The sequence below is a fragment of the Homalodisca vitripennis genome, chromosome X, assembly GCF_021130785.1.
Source record: "Homalodisca vitripennis isolate AUS2020 chromosome X, UT_GWSS_2.1, whole genome shotgun sequence".
In the NCBI taxonomy this organism is placed as follows: Eukaryota; Metazoa; Arthropoda; class Insecta; order Hemiptera; family Cicadellidae; genus Homalodisca; species Homalodisca vitripennis.
Genome location: NC_060215.1, coordinates 114,865,284 through 114,888,013, shown reverse-complemented (window position 1 = coordinate 114,888,013; position 22,730 = coordinate 114,865,284). Strand labels below are relative to the sequence as shown.

General features: G+C 33.6%; 2 long non-coding RNA genes across 2 annotated transcripts in view; both read right to left on the bottom strand.

Moving 5' to 3' along the window:
• Positions 1-393: 393 nt before the first annotated feature.
• Positions 394-3,176, bottom strand: LOC124369806. The gene is made up of 3 exons (XR_006923097.1): positions 2,953-3,176; positions 2,515-2,772; positions 394-797 (listed from the first exon to the last, which is right to left on the bottom strand). It is a non-coding gene; the product is annotated as an uncharacterized LOC124369806 (long non-coding RNA).
• A 4,814-nt stretch (positions 3,177-7,990) lies between these two features.
• Positions 7,991-22,730, bottom strand: part of LOC124369807 — a 145,776-nt gene continuing 131,036 nt past the window's right edge. The window contains exon 3 of the long non-coding RNA XR_006923098.1: positions 7,991-8,038. This is a non-coding gene — a long non-coding RNA (uncharacterized LOC124369807). The remainder of the gene's footprint in view (positions 8,039-22,730) is intronic.

The following is a 22,730-nucleotide window of genomic DNA, read 5'->3' as shown; positions in this document are numbered from 1 at the left end:
CTCGTGGCTCACTGGGTTCTTCGTGGATATTTTCAAACAAATAAGAAGTGAATTCGATACAGTACAAGGTTGATGGTACTGATAAAAAAGTTATACGGTCACAAACAGGATTAGAACCTAAGTTATGTCTAAATTAGATTCAATTTCCGACGTCTTAGACTGTGCGCCCATTAAATTCCATAGTTCTTAGTTCTTGGTGTCATTAATAATTTCTTAAACGGAGTAGGGGTGAAGGAAATCTGAGTTCAATTTGACCGTTTCCAAAATTTTATTATTTGCGTACATGGTTTTAGTAGTAAGGTGGTTTTATTACTATTTAACTGTTGGGTTCTTCTTAAGAGCTTTTAGTTCTTAGAATCATCTCTAATTTCTAAAACAAAGGTTTCTCTCGAGTTCACAGCTCCTTCTATATTCTAAACTAGACTCAGGAAACAAGTTATTTATCCATCTTAATTTGAAATCTTTTTATAACTATGGGTCCTTAGAGTATTTTTTAAATTTAATATAAACACTTAAATAAACATGTCACAATAAATATCTATATAGTATATACCCCTGCATATTGGTAAATATGAATGATATCGAGGTGATCAAGAAGTTTTATTTTAGGGAGAGCCGGTTGCCAAGCAGTCTTAGGCGTGAACTTTATGTCTGAGTTTTTGCAGGTTCAAATCCTGTCTGTGACTTTTGATCAGATCTGTCGATCTTGAATGATGTATCGGCTTTCTTCCTTGTGTAAGTCCTTAAGTGGCAAATGCGAATAAACAGAATAAAGCTTAGAATGGAATCGGCGTGTCCTGAAAAAAAAATTAAAACCCAGTTACAGATATGTATAGCAGTGTCAACTTACTAAATAAGTTCTAAAGTGTTAATAAGGCCTAAACGTGGTTGCTTTCAACACCTTTTTAAGGCTCTAAACTTCCTAGATAACACCAATCAACAATCTAGAGGAATTGAAATGATAGTTGGTAAACTTAACAGATACAAAGTGAACCCCTCCCGCGAGAAGATCACAGCCCAATACCACACATAAATTCCGGAATGACTGTTAACTGTGTAATCCGGACGTCAGGACATCATACTTGAGCTAATTGCCACTACTGTAATTAATTTATAACTTCCCTCTCAAAAGAACAACTTTTTTAATTTAAAAAGCGTGCCGTGGCCCGACGGACACAGGATTTATGCCCATTATGAAATTGAGTTACAATCATAATTTCGGCTGATAAAGCAATAACAAGAATCGTGCCGGAGCCCCATCGCCTTTTGTAATTAGAGATGCGCCCCTAAACACGGGATGAAAAATGTTTGGACGCCAGGGCCATCAACAAAATTACTCGCGGAGGGGTGTTCTAAACGGGGGGGGGGGAGGCGATGGACCAATGGGGAGATAGCTAACGGAAATTGATAGCATACCGGTTCTCACTTCTTACAAAACACCGGATTGAGATGTATGGTCCACAAGCCCGCAGGATAAATAAAGGAACAAAACCCGCCCCTACTTCCCACCGGGACGTCTTATTTTCGAATTCGATACCCGTAAAGCAGTCAGTTTTTTTTTGTTTTTTACCCGGTTCCCATGATGGTACTTTAATGAACTGGTTGATGTATTCCAAGACGATGACTGGTGGTAGATTGAGGCGGGAACGGTCTTCAGCACCGGACAACGCCGCCGCGCCGGCAGACGCCACGGTTCATTTTAACTGCCTATTGGCTTTAATTTGTGTGGAGCAAAAAGTGACCTTCACGACCATCTAGTAAACCGATTTCTATTGTTTGAATTACAATGCTAAATAATGGTACAGAATACAACCATGTACGAATGCAATTATAAACATTGTTACTGTATAATGTAGTGTGTTAAATTTGTTAACGGTATTTTTAGATCCTATATTAAGTACTATAACATTGATAAAGATCAATGATATGAAAATCCATGACAACTCATTTATAAACTCCAAAACTGACACAACATCTAAATATCTAATAACGGTTTTTAGACGAAGTTTGAGATAGTAAAGGGGGAACTAATTATAAATAATTTTTTTAATGAAACCCAACCTTTATAAAATCTCAAGAGAGATCGGTATGACCAGTGCCATAATAATGGGGAAAAACTGGGGAGCTCCCCTCGCAAGCCATCTGAGATATTTATTAAATCCTTTAACAATGGTGTAACATAAGCTTATCTATCATTAGGTATACAAATATATTTTATTGAAAAGGAGAATATTAACATTATATAGTAAAGTAGTTTTTCTTGGATAAATTTCGTAGAGTATCAGTTCTGAGATATAAAATTAAAAAAAAAAATTATTCATTTAGAATATTAAAGTTAACGATTGTTATTTCCACCCGATAATACAATGGAATAAAACTTTGATCACTTCAGAGACCGCAACGGGCTTCCATGTTCAATAATAACATCGTCCAGCTGTGCACGGTTTGTCGTAATCTAGACTACGTCTAATTACTCGTTTACAACCATTAGTAAATTATATTAACCCTTCCTACCATAGGTACGATGTGTGTAGAAAAATCGGTTGCTCCACCGTGCTCAGAGATCGTATCAGAAACATCGTGATACACTCAATTGTGCACCTGATGAGACAATGAGACTGCCACTTCACCGAGTTATAGGTGCCTCTGATGTCGACACGATGTAAAGTTTCGCTTTGAGCTTCTTCGTCGCTCACTTTATTTGGATCTCTTCAGACAAACATGACTACAGATTCTAGAAGTCAAGTTTGAGACAGCTTCAGATACCAGACGCTGCAATAAAAGGAAGGTGAACTTGAAATAAATTCAAAATTCAAATAGTTTGTTGATATTGCGTGTAAAGAAACATTTTAATAATATTCTAACTTATGGTGTGCTACGTTTAGTAGAAAAAAATACAAAATGAAACAAATGTATTATTAATTATATGTAATAGATGCACTGGGTACTTACACAGCAATCGCTTGAAGTGGTTTAATAACTTTTATTACTAATTTGCAAAAACTTTATAGTTTATTAGTCTTGGATATGTAATTTTTCTACTAGATGTTTGCTTATTTCTCAAAATTGAAGAAGACCGCTTTGAATACAAATGTTGAGTTTAGCTCTATTTCACTTCCGCATAGTGGAGACCTGACAGTGTTACAGACTTGAATCCTGAAAGTCAACATTAGAATTGAATCAACCATTCCCGCCATAGCTGTTTTATATATGTCACATTTAATGAAATAATATTTTACTGGAATGAAAATAAGCTTAATAATAAGGTTAATAAGATTTGAAATTATTGTAAATAATAAGTTGCATTTCCATCAAACATTATGTTTTGAAAGGTTTATTGTAGTAAAAACACTTTAACTCAATTTAATGTGAGAGAAACCTAAAATAACGTAAGTAATATTTCGGTTCATACCGTTTTAAAAGCTTATTATGCATAATATAGAAGTGGGTGGAATAAAGTGACTACCAAACCTGCAGTAGCAGTAAGAGTCAGGTGTAGGGGTCGAGTGAAGCAACCCGGGATCAGTATTGTGGATACTATCCTGTCACACTTCACCTATTTTTATCCTATTCACGTTCGTTTCAACAGAAGTGATTACAGTTTCACCAGTGAATTTCTATTCATAAAACGAAGTTTTGCCTTCATTTTCACACTATTGGGGTAGTCAACATATAATGGTTTAGACACAGTCCCTCGCGGGGTCAGACAAAAATTCGTACTAAAGCCACAAAAAATGTATATTCGACTTTTATCTCTTATAAAATGTAACATTGTTTTCGGTACACAAACTGAAAAACAATTTCAAGTCTACCGCTGTTCGAGCGTTGGGACAGTATCATGAAATATTCGACCACGTTACACTGGCTACCTGACAGAGATAAAAGGCTTAAACCGACTCAGAAAACGCCCGTTTTATTCGGGCCATCGGTGGTGAAAAATCGCATCCATAACGGTGGGAGGAAAACAGATTTCAACGGCTCGTATACAACCGGGAGAGCGAGTGAGAGGGTCGGCGGGTCGAATAACACCGGAAGTGTCGCGGGACATGCGGGATCGATCTGGCGGGGGATTAAAAAATTCCACAGAGTGTATTGACGGGAATAAACAAACGGGAAGAGTCGAAAATCCCGAGGGTTAGCGACACTTATGCATATGGAGATTGGGATTCAAATCCGGCCGGGGAGAAGGGGGAATGGTGGACATTCATTGGGGGATGAACAGGACATTAGAGTGAAATACGGGCAAGGGCGACAACAGGGCCTAGATTAGAGCAGTCTGCGGTATTAACACTACCTGTACACCGCATATAGCCGGGCACACCGCCCACCCTACCCCCCAACGGCCCGCAGGGTGTCGTACTCGCTCCTATTCTCATCTTGGAGCGCTATCATTTCCACAGGAACACAACACAAGTTTTACTCCGGACAACGACGCGTATAATTAGTTTTATTACTTTAATATATATTCAGCCGTAAGACAAACATACCAACTTTATGTTATACTTTACATTAGCGTTCTTAGCCAACAAGGTTACTTTTGGAATGGTTGGTGGAACATTTAAATGTTTCTAGATGAATTAATTTAATAAGAAATAAATACAGTTTGGCATTTGAAGTATTAGTTTCAAATTTTTATTTCTAACATCATAGAAATTCTAATAAATTGGAATTTTATAATTTAAGAACTTTTTAATATAAATTAACCAAACCTTTTCTATTTATAATTAATAAAACACATTTTAAAACAATGTTTTAAATATTCATGCATACATAGATGCAGTGAATTTAAATCAGTTCCTCGATAATACAGTGAAAGAACCATACTTAAAAATATACTTTTTTCTTACATCCCCTAACGCATAATTCATGGGTTTAATTAATTATTCCACTAAACATTGTTCAGAAATATTGAAATCTGTAATGAATTTTCGAGTGTGTCTAAAAGAATAGTTAACAGTAAGTTTACCATACGTGAGCTATTTTCGTTCTTTACACTTTGCCCTAATGTTTATACTAATTTGGCTTCGTGTCTGAATTACTAGTAGTTTGAAGCTAAAAAGAAACCATAATATATTAAACTCAATTTAAATAATAAACATCACTATCTAACTAAAATGTTATGTACTTTAACAATGCATGTTATTAGTACAGTACCAACTAGCGGTAAAACTACATTATCTGTCATCTCGGCAGTTTACAGCCAGTAAAACTACGAGTGTCTGTTCACAAAGAAAAGAGAGATCCGAAGAAGGGCTTAATCCGAGATAAGCGTGCTATAAGATTTTTTAGTGCCGGCGATAATCTAGCGCGCTCGCCGATCTGTGGGTTAGTTGACTGTTTAGCCCCTTGGAGCGCTGATCACCACCTCCATAGGGCTTTAGGGACTTTATCAAAATAGCATCATCTTAACCTTTGCCCCTCCCCCTTCCACTACCCTCTTCGCCAAACTGTCCATAAAATTTAGTCAATGCGAGGGTGAATGCGTGATAGAGACGTTTTCGTAAACGTTCTCTTCATTGAAACATCAGGTCCCCGCCAATTTCCGGACATTGAAAGCCCCGTTTGGGATTTTGGAGCATTTCGGGGTGGGGGTACGGCACCCACATAACTAGCTACCTAACATAGAACCAAAAAATGTTAAACTGAAACTTTTAAAGTTGCATATAAGCTGTTATTATAGCTTCATATACTCGTTACACATTATGACCATTCAGAATCGGGGTTTAGTATTTCTTAACAGGGATTAGAAACTTTTGTCAGTTTATTTTGGAAACATCGGAAATGTCTGAGAAAGAAACCTGCTTAAATATTAGAATACCTTAATAATAATAACCTTAATAATAAGCATCTAACGTTAAATAATAGCACAGTATTTTCAACAAAAAGTCTTATGATAAGTCAAATGGAATAAAATGTAATAATAAAGTGCCAACACATATCACAGTACGTTAATAACATTATAAAAATAAGATTAAATAAACATTATAATATTGACAACATAAACTTTTAACTATTCTGCTACAGAGCAGAGAGAATACACCACTAATGAAACTGCGACTGTGACTCAGAAAAACGCCACAGGTATAATAAATATAAAAAGAACAACAAGGCAATGCGAACTGTACGACATATCTGGGTAAGTTTTGAAAGCTTCCGTGAAAATTTAAAACCTGAATTTATAGTTTTACTTGGCTGAACAGTTCCAGTAGATAAACTAGTAAATCATTATAATTTGATTATGGGTTGCATAGCCACAGCGAAAGCAATGTTTATCTGCAAACTTAGAGTATTTTCATTTGTATGAACCCTCCACTATATTCCGGTTATCACATTTATGCATAGTCCGTGATGAAAGTAAAATGGGTAGAAAAATACTAAATCAAGAAAAAGACACTCTTTCCAAACACATACATGGACACGAACACTATGTTTTACGAGTTCAAAACGTCAAACAACACTCATTACTCTAAAACATGTTAATACCTTGCTCAATATTCACATTGTTTATCCCAACACCAATGCTAGTGATTGTTATGGTAACATTCACATTTTGCAGCTTACACAACAATATAATAAGTAATGCCCATTTCATGAATGATTACCCTATAACTTCACGTGACCTAGTCACATGTGACTAGCGCGCATCTTACATACATTCCACTATCGGTCCCGTATAAGTCTGCATTTCCGGCATCAGTTGTAATCTCCAACGTGTACTGAACAGTAACACTGGACTGTGACCTAGCAAGGCTTCAATACTAACTTGACTTAATCCCTGAGCTTTCACAAGTATAGTAGTACAACGTGCCGCTATACCGTGTACCGCTGCGCCACGCCACTCCGCCGCGCCCCACGCGAGACTAGACTCTATAATAATCTCTATGTAAATAGTGTTAAAACCCTTATTTAGTTACGAATTTGGAATTTAAAAATAAATTTATTCTGTTAAATTGAAGGACGTATATTTTATAATACACATTAAATTATATTAAAATTATATTATTAACGTGTAGTGGTGTATGTATTTTGCTTTCCCTTACGAAAATATAATGATCTTAATGAACTTAAAATTAATTTCTATATTGAACGTTGAGATTTTTTCTCAACATATCATATTCATAATATATATTTATTTGTAAGCCTGGTTAGTATAAAAAGGGATCTAAAATCTTTAGAAAACATTTGTTATTGTAAATACATATTTCGTCATTAAGTCATGTATTGTACAATGAATGACCTCTAAGCACAAATAAATAAACAAAACAAAAAATAAGTTTAAAATGTTCTACACTAAAGGGTGACCCATCTTTTTAATCTTAAATATATATTAAAACAACATGTTATAAAATTATTTCTGTTTAAAGGTGACCCATCTTTTTAATATTAAATATATATTAAAACATGTTATTAAATTATTTATGTTTACAAGGTGACCCATTCTTTTAATCTTAAATATATATTAAAACAACATGTTATAAAATTATTTATGTTTGATGTTTAGTCATTTACACATAAATATTTAAAAATTAAAATGAAAATGAAAAATATGTTTATTGGAGGCGAAGTTAGGACTATAAAGTCTTCTCTACCACTTAACCTATTTACATTATTTATATTAGTATTTGCAGTATTTATATTAGTGTGTAGGCCAAGTTTGGTGTAGCTTTTGATCACAAGGAACAGACATCAATAATTCCGATTTATTTTGATTAATTTGAAAAATATTATCAAGAAACTTTAAAATACAAAAAGAAAATTGAGAACATTATAAAACAATTTTGAGTCTTAATGCAATGGACTCACAGCGTATTTACAGCGTGAGCGTATCATGGAGTCTTTTTTAAGCATAATTGTGAAACAAAAGTAGATGTCATGCATGATAAAATAGTGCTTCTTATAGATTGAACGCATGAATTGAAAGTAAATTTTAGATACTATTTGTCTTTATGTTTATTAGACAATACTCTAATTAATAGTGAATTGTTTGATACTCACCAAAAACGTATCCAAAACGCTCCTCCATAACAAACACTGCACACTGAAAAGAAAAGAAATATTAGGAGGCAGCAAGTGATGTGATTTTGACACTTTCTATTTACGCTACTATTTTCATACAATTATATTAAAGAGAAATATACCATTCATAATTTCAAGTTATGAACCAAATATTGAAAAGGACACTAAATTTCAATTAATACGCAATTTAATAATAGCGATAAAATAAAAGGTTATGAAAATATCTCAATGGATGGTTTAATTAATACTGTATAGAAAAAAATGAACTATAACATATGTATATATCCAGTATTAACATAAATATTGTATTTTAATGAATATCATGGGCGTTTATACATGGTTTATGTGTATATAAGTTAAAAATATACAATATGTAATATTTTATTCTATATTGAGGTTATTTCTTTAATTTTCACGTAGTGGAATAACAAACACTTTCATTACTCTTATATAAAGAATCAGCAATACACATGTAATAACAGTATTGAAAATTCATCAGTATTAGGTGAAACATCAACAGACGGACGGATATACAATACCACTTGACACACACACAACACACACACACACACACACACACACACACACACACACACACACACACACACACACACACACACACACACACACACACACACACACAATAACACACAATAATGTGTGTATATATATATATATATATATATATATTTGTTTTTTTGTAGTAAACGGACCTGCAGCCTGTCATGATCTTAACACTGCCATGTATTTAGCTATGCTGAAATTGGAAACAATTTTGTTATTATGTGTATTTGATGGACTGCCTGAATAATCAAGACATTTAAAAAAGCGAGTTATGCACTTTCCATTAAACATCATAATAGATAATTAAAACAAATACTGGCAAACATAATTAAAAATAGTTCTTTGAACACAAATAAAACGCGCTGTGCTATATTTATAAAACAACTGTTTTCGCATTCCTTAGAAATGCTGAATTCGTTCGTCGCAGTCATCCTCTTTTACCGTTTAATGAGAAATGTGTGTAGGATGTTTCATAATCCGAGTAATTACAATTGTTTATAATATATTAGCACCACCATTATATTAACCTCTTCTTCTTCTTTTATTTTAAGTAACAAGGGAGTGCTTTCTTGCAGAAGTGTTGTCATGAGGCAGAAGTGTTGTGCATTTACACAATAGTTCTCTCATTTAACAGGCACATGAGGATGAAAAATTCATCAAAAAAATCTTAAGGTCTTGTGAGAACAGTACGAGATGAAAGCACCTGTTGATGCCACCGTTGGATGAATGAGGCACAAGAACTGATGCTAAGTGATAGAGGTTAAAGGATGGAAATTTCCCCTTGTGACCATCACTGGCATCGAGGAAGGTTAACAATATACAGCCGCTAGTGTGTAAAAGTTTCTGCCAACACCCAAATTAAAAAAAAAGATTCTATGGTACAGAGAAAATTGCAAAATCGGGCATTTCTCCACTACTGGCTTCAGATTGGGAACAATGATGATTTGCGGAGATATAAATATCATCCGGTGAATGATTATACTTGACTAAGGTATCTGATGAGACGTGGTGGTCAGTATGTATCCCTATCTCAGAGTTTTTCAAGCAGAAGTCACTACGGTTATGGAGTGTTCTCATTAGAATTTTGCCTGAAGTGCAGGAACAGGATGATTAGATTTTCACTAATAGCGCCGAAGGCGTTGCACTCCTTTGTCCAAAACACCAACTTGTCTGGATTTGGGATCAGATCGTTTCCTCCCTCCATAGAATAAACAATGGTACTATTTTTAGTCATGAAAATATGGTGAGAAATGACGCCTTCGAAAACTTGGACTTTAAAGATGACATGACCTTAAGCGTTCTATGGAAATCCTAGGTTTCAATCCTGTAGAACTTTTTTGAAACGTGTTCACAATAAAGTGGGTCTGATTACGAGTCATGGACTTTTTAAAACATCTTCACGAGGCGGAATTTTATAAACAATTCGCTCTGTATATGATGTAGTGAGCAGAGGAAACTAGCGAGCACCTGCTCTTTGCTTGTCATGCGTAGGAAGGTAACATTGGGCCATCTTTGAACATTTAAATAACGTTGTGAATATCCCCACTATACCTAACCGGTTAATTTCGGACTGCTGACTATTGGGGTTCGTATTATACCTCCGGGTGTGCAAAAGGCATTATACTTGGCAGCGATACACCCCACAGAAGAAGAAGGTGATATCTTGGTTGCATAACCGATGGCGCTTCAGTTGGAGTAACGCCTCATCATTAAATGAATATTTAAAGGCACTTAGGTAATGCGTTAAATAACTCGTACTAACAACTTTTTGGCCGTTTTATTGGCTGTGTGTTTAATAAGGCTGTGTGGGCTAGTGGCCAATAGACCTACTACGTTGCCATAACGTGCACCTTTGTGCTGTCCTGGAGCAGAGCAACAGACAGCCGGGGCCAGTTAGCTCTCTCAGCTGCTTCAACTAGAATGTTAGTGACACCCACTAAAACTGAGTCACTTGTAAAGATGAATAAAAAATACTACGTAGTGATTATACCATATTTACATATTTAATCAGAAAATGCGGTTTATTTCCGCAATACTGATGATTCTCATAATGTATGTGCGCATGAGCTGATCTGATTAAGTATTGGACAATTCAAAGTTCACTATGTATATCAATATCTCTTTCGTACACTGAAGTTGTCTGCAGTTTCAAATTTCTGCAAAGTGTCACTAAGGGAGATACGTTTTTTATCTGAGTACATTATTATCACTACCACAGCATCTAATTTAAGCTAATTTAAGGCAAATTTAAGCTATAAGACACTTATCAGGACTTCGTTAGGAGACTGGGATTTCTCCCATTGTCCTCCAACATCTTCAGGAAATCTGTGATTCTTCTGCCAATCTCGTTCCCCTCTGTGATAGCTGCAGGCACGCCATTCTCGAGAGAAATGGTATATTCGATGTTATATAGTGTATGTTACAATGAGCCATCTCTGTTTGTGAGCCTACACGCTGATGACTGCCAGTAATAAAGTTAGTAAGTGACAACAGTTCAACGCTTTTCATGGCGAATTGAAAAATATTTACAGCAAATTGTCTTGCGTGCCCATTATAAATGTTAGAACGTCTAGTTTTAAAACCACACGTAGTCATATTTTATATATATATATATATATATATATATATATATATATATATATATATATATATATATATGTTTAAAAACCTACGAATTGAGTTATGAAGTGTAGAGCTCACAAACACGCATTATTGTGTTTTATTTGTAATATTTTCGCTACCAACATTTCCGCTCTATTGCGTCATCAATATTAAACAGCACCGTATCGCCGCCGTTTTTGACTTATTTTCGAGCAGCAGACTGCGACAGAAGCGCCGCCGTGTCGAGCATGCGCCCCGGGTCTCTGTGGCCGCGGCCGGGGTGTGTGGGTGGGTCACGGCGAGGGGTTATTGATTCGCGAAAAGGCAAGAAGAAGTGTGCTCCACTCTGCTCCGCTCCGCTCCGGATCTTTTGTGCTGTAATGGGGGTTGAGGCCGAGGCACCTCGACGGTTTATGGGGCCTGAAATTACTCTGCAGAACACGCTTTAACCGGCACCGGTCGACCCATAGAAATCCCATAGCGCCCGTATACACTATTGTGCGTAGGTAACGCGATGGGCTAAAACCCTTCACAAAGATTACAATGATTCACTTTGTTAGGGTTGATTTCCAAAACCTAATGAACAAAGTTACAATGATGTTACAATAAGTTTGAATGGCTATTAAAGGGCCATGAAACAACGAAAAGTCGTTTAACACACAAACCTAATTCCTACATAGATATAGATACGTCTACGTTTTGTTACGTTATTAAACTTAGTTAAATTCGATGTTGGTGAGTCAAAGAAAACATTTTCGAAAATATTTAGACCGGAGGAAATAGACGTCCATAGTTTAATTGTATTTTGTGTTTTCACATTAATAATATATAATAATGAATTAGTGTATTTAATATTTGTTTTTTTTTTGTATTGTTTTTGTTTATAAATTGAAGTAATGCAACAAATATTATACGCTTTAAATATCAAATCATGGAATCCAAGTTTGAGTGTAGGTGTGTGTGAGAGAGATTTAGTATAATGTAATGAGGATATCACTTATAGCGACCTGATTTCCACGCATCCTGACTTTAAAATTACATTTTCTTAGTATAAATTTTCTGAGAAATCTCATAAGAAGTGTTATAGAACTTCGTTGACAGCACATGATTTTGGTTAACTTAAAATCTGAAATATGAAGAACAGTTTAAGCCATAACACTATTCACGCAAAAGAAAGTATGTGACTAATACTGCAATAAAAATATATTGATGTAGCTTACACATTAATTAAACCTAAAATTATAGTAAATTAGACCGTTAGTATGTTTTGCTATTTAGATTTTCTACAACTATTTTTATCAAACTAAATAAATTTAAATATTTACATAAGGCAGCATTTAAAATATTTTAAAAACTGATCGAAAATTATCTTTACTCAGTAAGGTGAGTACAGGAGAATTATGTATTGCTTTGTGGCGGAACTTACTTGTTTTATATATCTCGGTTTGGTATATGACTATTATATAAGTAATATTTTACGAAAATGAACATTGCAGAACACAAATAATATAGTCATGTGATATTTTAATGATAAAAGATCGCACTAATATACACGACATAATGACTCCTATTAAAGAACTTTAATTAGATAAACGTACAGATTTTTTTAATATTCAGAAGTACTAAATAAAAATAAAAAATTCAAAACTCAGGTATCCTAAAAACCTTAATAAACTATCCTGTTTAGATCTCAAAACGATAAAAAAGCCGAATAAAGCAATAAATCTAAAAAATTAAAGACAATGTAACCGTTTTCTGTTTTCAACCTGTATTCATTTTCACTTTAACGGATCTTTTTGAAAGGAATCAGCGAAAACAAGGATGAGAATATTTGAAGGATTTAAAAACCAACAACATAAAGTACAGTAGTATAATCTTGAAGAAAACAAAAATCTCAACGTGTTCAGAACATATTAGATCGGTTCTTCTTCATTATTAAGATTGTTTAAAAACATAAATCTAATAATTTTTACATAAAAAAGCACTCTTATGTGACGAGCCATCGTGTTCTTAAAAAATCTTTATATTTACTTGTGAATATGTCCAAATAAACTCTTTAGGTGTTAATTAAATAACGCTTATACCCCTGATTGTGGGATTGTGTCAGTTGCCACTCGAATTTAAAAAAAAATTACTTTTTTTCGTGTTAGACCATTCTAAAAAGAAATCCGTGAAAACTTAATTGTTGCCTACCTTTCTACCAGCATAAAGCAATACTTTTTAACACTTCAAGTGGTAATTTTTACATGATAGGTTGATTTCACAAGAGGATTAAAAGGGAGCATTCGAAAATTTTATTTTTTGAGGAATATATGTGACCAAAGGCTTTTAAAGATACTCTATTTCGCTCTCATAAACTCTAAATTACAATATGGCATTCATTGTTGGGGAGGAACTTTCAAGAATTTAATAACAAAAGTAAGAACAGTGCAGAATCATTATATTAGGATTATATCACATAAAAATAAAAGAGAATCATCTTTTAATCTATTTAATCAACTAAATATATTACCTTTACAACATTTATATATCTTCAAGGTTCTTCAAATTTTCTTTATTCGTAGTGGCAATAATGAAACCGAGCTTATAATGCATAATCATAACACACGTAGTAAATCAGCCAATTTATTAAGAAAACCAAAAGTTTCAAAATCATTAATGACAAGATCTTTTATTTTTTTAGGTGCAAAACTATTTAATGAAATACCAGCAGACATTAAATTGTGTAGATCAAAAAATTAGGTTTAAAAATAAATTAAAGCAATGGCTTTTTAACTTTGAGGACACGTCAATACTGATACATATTCGGAGATAGTCTGATTTGGTATATTTTGCTGAATGTGAATAAGTTTGAAATAATATTTTGAGTAAGATTATGCTATTTTTTGTTTATTTTTGTTTCTTTTACGGATACTTAGTACAATATTACAGTTCAATCATTATTGTTATTAGTATTTTCTTTTGTGGAACTTTGTTAATTTCAATTTGATTATATCTTAGCTACGACATTTTGTTATGTTACTTATGATGTCACATATTTTTTTATTAGAAGTGAAGCTTTGCTTTTGTCTAATTATGCTCTGACTATTGTTTTTTGTATGTTGTTTTTATTGATTTAGGTAGTGTACATACTGTGTTTGGTTAAGATGTTGCACGAGCTCGTCGCACTATTTATTTTGTAAAGGTAGACTCTAAGTTATGTTTTTTTTATGTATTGCTAAACCATCGCAACTGGTTAAAGATGGTTTAGTATTTTCAAATGAGTAATTTATGATTAAATTGTAAATATTTATCGAAAATAAATCATTATCTCATTATCTCATTTATTGGAGAATTATACTTCTTAGAATTAAATATCCAATTGATGAAAGGAAGAGATATTCTTTAACCTCAAAAATATTCAGGATGCAAAATGCTTTATTATTTTTATGCGGGTCAAAAACACTGAATAATATTTAGGGTTCTGTTTATCGTGCAAATATGCTTACCGAAATAAAACTTTTATGGTTATTATCGCTAACCATTCAATCTCAGACCTCGTTTCTTACAATTTGAGTATGTTTCCCCATAAGGGGTTTTAAAAGCCATTTGTTTTTTTGAAACCTCTTGATATTTTACTATTCACTAATGCCTGCGCAGAAAAAATACAGATTGTTGATATAAACATACAGTGTGTAAACAACTCCACATGTCTCTTAAGAGGCTCCACTGAGATTCATGCCAACTTTCAAATCTATTGCTCATTTCATTATCGAAATATCCTGCGGAGAGATAGAATGGCGGATAATCATAAAGAAATTTTTTACGCTTCCAAAATAGATACAGAAGCCAGTCTAAAGGAAACTGAGTCGGCATACTGAGTGGCTGAATGGCTGTGTGGCTTCAATGACGCTCAGCCAAATTCCATGGTTGGACACGCAATATCATAGAACTCATTCGTAACTGTGAGAATTGTTTCAAACAAAATTTAAAGCCAACAGATGAAATAAATCTCGATATATCTTGCCACACAAACACAATGCCTTCCCATCCCATTTTCGTTCGTTAAATTAGGTTTCATAACAGTGTCCACGTTTCTTATGAGTTAAGGTACTACAACGCAAGAGAGCGCTGAAATAAAATCTTGCAGCCAAGTTTGAACATTGACTTTCCCCGTTTTTTTTCCTTTTATCCTTTGAATTAAGATCCCATGTAATCTCAAATGATTAGATACAGTTTGTTTGTTTACCAATTTATTCTGTTATTTTCTAGTCGTCATCATACCAAACCATAAGGCCAATATAAAAATATTCACTAAATCCCATAGGGTGACATGCGCCATCACCAAAATCAAGTGTGCTAAATAAAGCTTCACGCAAAGTTTCAAATATATAGGTCAGTTGCTTTTCGAGATATCGTGCCAGATAGACAGACAGACAGACAAAAATTAATTTTTTTCCTGCCCTACGACTTTTATGGACTTAGTGTCTTTCAGCTTATAGGCCTATACTATTTTGCCTTGTGTAGGTAATAATCAATTTTTTTTGTGACATTCGTCAAATAAATACTGTCTTTATATTTCAAGGTTTCTCTTAGAAAATTGTATTTTAATTATTAAATATTCATTTCCTGACTTTGGTTCAATTAATTTGAGTTGCGAAGTTACTACAGATGGTAATTTAATATACAATTTCGTTAACTTATATTTTGTCACCATATTTTCTAATTTTTATACATTAATGCCAATTTATATGATTATATTTTATTATACACCAAAGTAATCGGAACTGTGTGCTAATTTTTGGTATTTAAAACTATCTGCTAAGAAAGTCCTATAGTAGCAATTATTTTTACTTACATACGAATCAAACAGTGATAGCAATTTTGGACTACATGTAAGTTAATATTACAGAATAAGATGATTTTTTAAATTTCTCTGAATCCATCTGAGATATCAATAAACGAATATGTAAATTATAGTAGGCCTACATTACTTTCTAATGTTAACACCTAATATGTTTTTAAAGAAACATAAAACTTAAATTTTTACAGAAACTCCTATATTTTGTATAAATTAAAAAATAGTTACTGTGTTCCTAGTTGTGATAGTTTAGGAAGTTGTAATTTCATGTTATTATTCTGAGTATTCGCATTCACATTATGTTTAAGCTTTTAATACTAATAGAGTAAAACTCTGAGCTCAGAAACAAAAGTGTAAATATAACATATATTCCAGTGTTAAAACTCATTTTGCTCTCTCCTTTCAATAATTGGGGTGAAAACGTATATTAAAACGAATTTACACATTATTAAAACGTATTACGATGTATTTGTTTGGTTAGGCAATTAAAGTCACCTTCCAAATTGCCTTTTAAACTCTCTGAAAAAGACATTCTTAATGTTATGCTTTTTAATTATATGGTAATTTTTATGTTTTATTTACATATTACCTGTAATAATAAGGAGGACACTATTCGAAGAAACTACAATTTGGGTAGTTGTGTAATAACGTATTTCCCATCACATAAACCCCATAACGCAAGTAATTTTACAAAAAGAGATCATTTTTCGTTCAGAAAGAGATTGATAGCATTTTTTATGTCAATTTTGATTGGCTAGGATATTATAATGGGGTATGGACAATGTTCACAGTGCCTTTGTTGAGCAAAAGAAAGCTGTTTGAATTATAAATAGTCTCCGTCCAGGTCATTTTTGAGTCCCTTTCCATGATTCTGGTATACATCTATATTACGGCGGTTATCGCAAGATAACCAGATCAAACAACGTCGAGCGTGGCTGCTGCTTGGATGGGTGACCGCTGAGCGATCCTGTCCTTGCAAGCAGCCTGCCTGCCTGGCCATTGGTGGTGGTTCGGAAGTCACCTTTAAGCAGTTGGTCTCCAGGTTAAGTTTTAGAGAGGGCTTCTTAGCCCTAACTTCGCCTGGTAAAATAAGACATTCTTTACTTTACTTTACTTTAACCTTCTCTCATTGCATTTTTAAAAACAATTTTAAATATTGTTGAAAATGAACCGATTCCAAGAGTCGGATAGAAATAAAGCGTCCTGCTCGATTTGGAAACTTCCTTCGAAGTCCAAAACACCGTTTTATTTTACCGTGGGAGGGGGGGCATATGTAGGTATTGTAAGTTTTAAGAAACTCCCATCAGTGTTTATGTCCTGTCCGATGAAATGAAAGTTTACATCACCCCCAAATATGTTTATTGAAAAATAAGTTTTATAAGGTAAAATACTTTTTAACTGGCTAAAATTTCTAATAAGCATTTTTAACCTTGCGTGTGACAATAAGTTAAAGCCTTGATGACTAAGATGAATAGTTACTGTTTGTAAAATGCATGTATTCAAGTAATAAATAAACATATTTGATTTCGAATTAATGACGGCGCGAATAAAATTAGTTTATATTATAAGACGAGGGAATTCATCTCAATGAATGAGTTTGAATTAAACATTTTGAATTTTTTGTTTTACACAAATACAATACGTCGTTGCATTTAACGCAGTTATGCTCATCAAACGAAATAGAAATTCGGGCCAATATGTATTACTGCTTCCTAAATATCGATATAACAATTTTGAGCTTTAATTTAGAAGGGTACATGAAATTATTTTATTTCTACAATATAGTTACAATATGTGGAAATACTAGTACTGTAAGTGGTACTGTCTGATCCTCAATAACTTTAATTGTTTCTTATGGCCCATAGACCTTTAATGTTTGCTATATAAATTAGAAAATAACTACGCTAGGTTCATGCTATAACAAATAAAACAAATAGGTGGCAAATATAAGCTCATCGATTGCAATTAAAAACAAAAAAAGACATGTTTTAATACCAAAAGATTACTTCGTATCCCTACAGTAAAACATTAGACTACTTTCATACTTTTCTTATGAACAACAACATAATTAATTAATATACAATTTTATAGCGTTCAAAATAATTTACTAACAAATTTGCTAGCAGCGATGGTTTGTAATATCAACTTTAGAAATACTTACCAAATTAATAAGTTAAACAATTTTTATACTATTTCGTGTGTATATGCTGTGCTTATGAGCTCGAAAAACTAAATCACTTTTTATTTGAGTTAATACATAAACATTTATAACACATTGTTTACGGAAAACCCTATCATAGCCAATTTTCTCCATATTTATTATAACTCACAACAGTCAGTATCTTTTAACGTACCGGTAATCAAATTTCACAAGGATGGATAGCATATATCACAACATTTTGTAAAACGACAAATCTAGGAGTTCTGTTTTATTCTGATAAATGTTATTCCTGGTCGCTGGTGTGCCTTATGGGGAGAGGGCTGAGTATATCGTATAATATAATTTCTTGTAGTCAATCATACTACTATTTTACGTAAATTAGAACGTTTTGTAATGCATCGTTTACCTTTTTTCCATCGGGTTTTGATAAACTCGTTTTTAAAATAACCAAACGAATTACAATGTAAACCTAAGTTGATAAGAAATTGCAAAATATAACTTAAACAACTTATTGCGATTGTTGTTTTCCAATTATAATTGTAACGACTTTCCAAGAGTCTAAAGTCAAACTCCCTCTGCCCCGCCCCACCGTGCCACGACGCCGCCGCCTCGCCCTCCAAGTCGGATGTCACCTCTGTGATTAGGCTAATGGGCCCGATCGTGTTAACGCCTATTATAAATCCACCTTAATACCTTCAGTAGACTCGGTGTTATCTAAATTAGAACATTTCAGCCGCCATTTACAAGACGGATTCGCCTCTCCCCACCACCCTTGGCCGCTATCTCTTCCAGCCAATTAAACTTGAGCCCTTTGCAGCTCCCGGGTAAATGTTCGCATTTCCTTAATGGGTTCACCAAAGCAAAAAATTAAGCTTGCTTTTAATCTCATCGAAGTTTCCTACCCGTCAGCGGAATGCCAGTATTAGCTTAAACTGTTCCCAATGACGCCTAGCAGGATGTTCAGTTTGTTTAACTATAACTTTGGTCATTGTAACCTTATATTCATGGTAAAATAATACCCTAGGTTGCGGAATATACGGGGTACTCATTAAATATGGCCCATTTTCTCCTCTTAACCTTTAAAGCACTGAAGGACATCCATACATAATTTTTTATTACGACTCCTTCACAAGCTTTTATGAAGGCGTTAAAAACCCAACCATCGGAGTATTATTTGCCTTTCTTAGAGAACCCAATCACATCAGCAAAAAACAGTTTTAGGCTTATAAGCGTTCTCAGATTTAATGCACTCGTGTATACCCCATCACATAGTAATAGGGTGTGGGATAAGCTTTTTTGGACTCTCGGTATACGGAACATACTAAAAGCAATAATACAAATGACAGTTTCCCGAGTAACTGCTATAAAACAATTTTAGCAGCTCCAACCACAGTCAGCCACATTCTGGGTTGTGGATCTGATGGGAACTGCAGAACTTTGCCTGAGAGGTCGATAGTATCTATTTTGGCCACTCTGTACTCGAGATATCAAGACACCCTCAAAGTTCTGATGTCCCTAAATGTAATGTTTGCTTTACAATACAATGAATGAACGGGAAGTATATTCTACTGATATTTTTACATTTGCCCAAATCGGTTTTTGGTTGGGATAAAAAATAAATAAAATTAAGGTCTCAGCAATTTAAGACACTTTTCTGAAGACAGGGAATGAGACGTAGATACTCTATTATTACTCTTGGAGCAGCAGGAATTTGAGGCAGAAATTAGTGTTGATGTACTCGTATAATCAGGCACAATAAAGGGAAAGATATGTATTTTTGACATCATGTACTGCATTTAGAAGATGAACGTACGCAATTAAATTTCAATGTAGTGACAACTTTGAATCAGGCACAACAAAAACTGTTAAATATAAAGTTATTTATTCTTTAAGTATGGATATGAAAAATGGATAAAGAATGACATATTTGTATACAAAAAGAATAATTTCCTTTAGCATTTTGTTTAACATAGTATGTAGTTTTCTTAAACTTTATTTAATTTAAAAGTGTAAAAATCAAATACAAAAACCATTCCAACGTTTCTTCATGACATACCAACACCTCTGATACTGTAAAATTCAAATGTTTATCAACAGACTCTATTTTGACCTGTATTTTGACGCCTCTAATTCCTCGTGGAGTAAACACAATATATTTTTATTTCTTATATTCTCAGAAAGGATACCTTGCAAGGCAATCTATGAATTAAAAAAATATTTAAAACAAAAACCAATAAACTTAATTAAATACATACAGTAAAACAGGTAAATAATTCTAAACTTTTAGAGGGAAGGGGGTTTTTACTTAGGGAAAGAACTGTTGGGTGTGGGAAAAGCAGCTGAATTAGCTACGAAGGAACGACACCTTTCACAGATCTCAGCGGTATTGGAAAGTTTAGAGCTATTAAAATGTATTTTATACAATCTAAAAATAATTTTATACTGACATGTCACTGTAGTAAGTAACAGTTAGCTAGGCATTGATAAAACGTTGAATGTGAAGAAGTTTCTCGTGTTCATGTTTATGTTGCACTGTCTGAGCTAAGTAATCATTTGTTAAGATGGTGCAATAGGTTTTTAGTTCGATAGTATTTTATTTCAGGGTAATTGCCCTTTAAAATACCTTCCTTGTTGACAGAAACTATTACAAATGCATAGAGTTCACTACATAATAATTTCAAGTTATTTAGTCTCAGAATGCTAGACATTTATGTAATAGGGCCGAATAAAAACTGCTAAAAATAAGAATGGTATTTTATATACAATAATATGTATATGAGATATGAGTTAATAGAACGAGGTTTTATTCAACAATTTATAACTTAAGAAAATTACACTCGAAGAAGATTTGAACATAATTTGCATTACATAAAATGTAATCAATACATTGATAAAAAGGAAACAATTAAATCTGCATTTTCTACACGTAACGTAGCTTTAGTGGGGAGGCTTGATTTCATGTGAATGTTGAGTTTACCTCCAAATTCATCTTCCTCTTAGTGCAGCGTCTGGAATCTGATGCTTTCAAATATTTTATTTCTGGAATCTGGAGTTAGAAAAATATTAAAAGAGGAAGGTCATTTTCCAAGCTTCGTGGAATAACTCTGACAAATATATATGAAAAAATGCGGTTCTATGCATTCTGAACGTTTAAAAATTTTCAAATTCCTGTGTTTAAAACAGAGGAACCTACATTTTGAGTGATCACTGAGTTTTAAGTAGAGTAATATAATTATGATTTACAAGTGGTTTTATTAATGAATGTGTTTAAAATATCTCATATCATTTATCGCTATATTATTATATTTGATCACACATACAATAAAATGTGTTGTGTGTTCACTATCTTGATATTTTTAGTCTACACGGAGTTCTAGAGTTTTACTAATGCAGCTGCTCTGGAGCACGGCATGATATTCTCTTGAAACTTCTCAGGTTGTAAGCATACCATAAACAGTAATTCTTAGGCTTGTGTTTGTGAAGGGGGGGGAGGTAGGGGGATTAAACTCCTGCCAAGATCCAGTGAAACAGTAACCACGGGGGGGGGGGATCTTGGTGTAACCTTGGCCTTAACATTCGATTTAAGTTATGGTGTGGTTTTTGGGGTAGTTTGCTTAACTCTTTTAAAACTCCAAAATCGTGCATTCGAATAGTTTCAAGGCAGTTCAAGGATGGCGATTTTGACAAGGAAGATAAAGAACGCCAGGGAACGCCAAACACTTTTAAAGATGAGTAATTTTATAACATATCGGAAACAAGATACTAGCAAAACACAAGAAGAACTTGCGGAAACATTGGGAATAACTCGAAAAAACCATTTCTGTACAAATTAAAACCATGGGCTTGATCCGGAACAAGGAAATGACATACCACACAGGTTGAATCCAAGAGAGGTCAAAAGGCGAGTGTTCATATGTTCACAAATAATCCAGAATCAAGGAAGAGAAGGTTTTCTGCATCGCACAGTGACTAGAGATAAAAAATGGATTTATTAGGATTATCCAAAAGGAAAAAGTTATATGTCTTAGTGAAGACCGGGTCACTCATCTTCATCGACTGAAAAGAAAAACATTCATGGATGTTGGTGATGTTCAGCATTTGGCGTGATCAGGTAGGAGTAGTCTATTGAGAGATAATGCTTGTTTTCTATATTCTAATGTTAATTTAATCCATTTCAAATATTTATAGTCTATTAGGGAAAAGAAGTAATAGACAGATGCGCAGTTGAAACATAATTAGTGTAATTTTGGAAAAATAACGCACATAGAAAATTAAGACGAGTCAATTTTACATTATATACATATGAAAGAAAGTTACCAACTTTATTATTACGTGTTAATTTCTTAGATAATGTAAAAAATATATTCACAAATGTAATGTTCATTTACTGAAACTATAAACTAAATCTCTAGAAGTCTTTAAAAAACGGAGCTGGACTGGCAAAGATAATCAATAACGGTGTCTAGATCTATGGCGATCAAAATAAAAGCTTCTGAGAGCTTTAACAGTAAAGATTCCAAATTTTCGTTTGTCAAAGACGATCTAAAT